The 2,715-nt window shown below is 41.7% G+C and overlaps 1 pseudogene across 1 annotated transcript; it reads left to right on the top strand.

Annotated features, from left to right (window-relative positions):
- Window positions 1-2,380, top strand: LOC146692988 (uncharacterized; annotated as a pseudogene). The gene is made up of 6 exons (XR_014915326.1): window positions 1-651; window positions 763-823; window positions 917-997; window positions 1,081-2,001; window positions 2,114-2,170; window positions 2,273-2,380. The product of XR_014915326.1 is annotated as an uncharacterized LOC146692988 (transcript).
- The last annotated feature ends 335 nt before the right edge of the window (window positions 2,381-2,715 follow it).

The following is a 2,715-nucleotide window of genomic DNA, read 5'->3' as shown; positions in this document are numbered from 1 at the left end:
CTGGTGAGTCCAGTCACTGCACCTCAGATGGTCGTCACTAACTTGAGGAACCGTGAACTGAGCAGGAGGCATCTGAACTCCATGTCCCACCTGGTCCTCACTCTTTACCATAACCTGGTGACTGGGTCCAAGGACTTTCTTTCCTCACATACCTTTTAAAGGATGGTTCCACCGGGACCAGGTGACGACACCATTTGTCGATGTGAGGCAGAGCCAGAGAGAGAACACCACTCCTTCTCCTCCTACGGACTCACCAGCTGGCATGATGCTGCCGCCTGCGGGCTCCAGCTCTCATCCACGCTTCCTGACTCCAGTTCTTCCAGAGAAAGCAGATCTTGCTGTGCTGAAGGCAGATCGGAGGAACTGTGTCCGCACCCTGACTGTCGACGGCCTCCCCGTCACCAGAGTCATCTCCACTGTTTACCGAACAGAGGACACTGAGATGAAGAACCGCTGGAGAGTAACAGACTACAGCGCGGACGGCAGAGTTCTCACTTCGGTGCTCTGCCGTTTTCTAAATATGTCGGCAAAGCGTGCTAAGAGGAAGGCGGAGGAAGAGAGCAGCATCCGGAGCCCGACTCAAGCAAGGAAGCGCTTGAGATTATAATATACAGTGAAGCATGTCGAACGTCAGCAAGCCTGAACAAAGTGGTAAGTAGTAAATAGTGCTTAAGGTTGTTTCTAAAAGAATGTCCTAAAATATTTGAAAATCGTTGAGGTTTTAACTTTTATTCTTTCTTTTCTGCCTCTTGTTTCTAAAAGTCAGGAAAAAGAGTCACGCTGCGAAGAAACACCACACAGAAGATTTTCCCTCAGTAAAATGGTAAATATTTTCATCTTGTTATGACGTTTGCTCACAATAACCAGGAGTGTTTCTGAAGTGATTCACTCTCATTTGGTGTTATTTGATCCAAAGACAACTGAGGGTCTTCAGAGCAGCGTGAACGGGCGTCATCTGAGAGCAAGACAGTCCTGGCGCCTTTGTGGTTCCCTCCAGGTACTCCAGCTTCATCCCACAGTCCAGAGAGATGCAGTTAGGTTGAATGTGAGTGTGAATGGTTGTCTGTTTCTCTGTGTTAGACTGACCTGTCCAGGTTATACCCCCGCCTCTGGCCCCATAACAGCTGGGATGGCTCCAATGGTTAAGCAGAAGAAATGGATGGAAGGATGATCCAAAGAGAAACATTGAAGGCCCTCTCACAAAAAAAGATAAGAACTCATTTTACACATTGTTGAAACATCCTGAAAGTTATTTGTTGTGTTTAGAAACTGGTTGAACTGTCATTAGAGTTTGTTTCGACTTGTTGTTCATTTCTTATTCGGTTCAGCTGTGTTTCTATGTGTCCTTAGTTCCCATAATCAGCCTCCTGTGTGTAAATATAGTGTCAGTCTCCCTTTGTCCCTTGTCAGAGTGTTAGTCTCCGTCCCCTCGTGTTTCCTTGCCTCAGTAGTTCTGTTTCCTACAGTTTTCCCCCAGTATAGGTTTTGGTTAGACTTTTTCAGTTCCCTTTGTCAGTCTTTGTATTTGGTATTTCCTCATCAGTCTCATCACTTTCCTGATGATGTTATTAATTGTTATTATCCTTTATCCAGTTAACTTTCAGAGAGGAGCGGAGGGAGGAGCGAAGCCAGCGTGCTCTGTAAACTGTCATTAAAAAAAAGATAAGTATATATTGATTTTATATTATTATGACAGCTCCTCCTCAGTGAACGCTTCCTCTAGTTGCTGAAATCATTTACTAATTTTTTTCTTCCCATTTGTCTTTTGTTTTTCAGAGAAAACAGAGGAGCCAAGGTGACATTAAGACCTAAGACAGGACGGATTGAACCCTTTCTCGTAAAAAGATAAGTATTCACTCTGCTTTTAATCAGAATATTGATAAATATCTAAAATTCTGCTCACCTGGTTGATAAAGTTACTAAAATGATTCCCTCTTTTCTGTCATTTGTCCTTTAGAGAGAAGATGAGGAGAGTGAACGTCAGCAAGAATGAACAAAGTGGTAAGTAGTAAATAGTGTTTAAGGTTGTTTGTAAAATATCCCAAACATTAAAAAAATCGTTGAGGTTTTAACTTTTATTCTTTCTTTTCTGCCTCTTGTTTCTAAATGTCAGGAAAAAGAGCCAAGATGAGAAGAAACTCCACACAGAAGATTTTCCCTCAGTAAAATGGTAAATACATTCATCATGTTATGACGTTTGCTCACAATAACCAGGAGTGTTTCTGAAGTGATTCACTCTCATTTGGTGTTATTTGGTGTTTGTCTTTGAAAGGAGAGGAGCAGTAACGACACTGGGAGACAAACAACAGGATGATCCAAAGAGAAACATCAAAGGCCCTCTCACCAGCTTTCATTTATTAAATTTGTCTTTACTGAACGATTTCTGGTGTGTACTTGTGTTGATACTCAGACAACAGCTCGTCTTTCTGTTTGTGCTGGAAGATTCAGGCAAACACATATTACATATATAGATTGTTATATGACACAGTTTCACATTTAGTGCTATATGATAATGATAAGGTCCAGTTTAATGGTATTGCTAGTGTCTAATGAAATGAACACGTGATTTTCAGATCCAGCAAAGTGAATATTTTTCACTGTGGATAAATTACATGGAAACGTTTAATGAGTCATCAGCTATTTCACTACAAAGATGATGTGATTAAAGGTTCTCATACATGCAGGTCAGAAGTTTTGCTCCATCCTGGATGTTAA

Source organism: Copadichromis virginalis, linkage group LG15 (assembly GCF_057382275.1).
Source record: "Copadichromis virginalis isolate Kocher_CV1m ecotype Utaka linkage group LG15, C_Virginalis_male_GT1.1, whole genome shotgun sequence".
Classification (NCBI taxonomy): domain Eukaryota; kingdom Metazoa; phylum Chordata; class Actinopteri; order Cichliformes; family Cichlidae; genus Copadichromis; species Copadichromis virginalis.
This window is presented reverse-complemented; position numbering and strand designations above follow the sequence as displayed.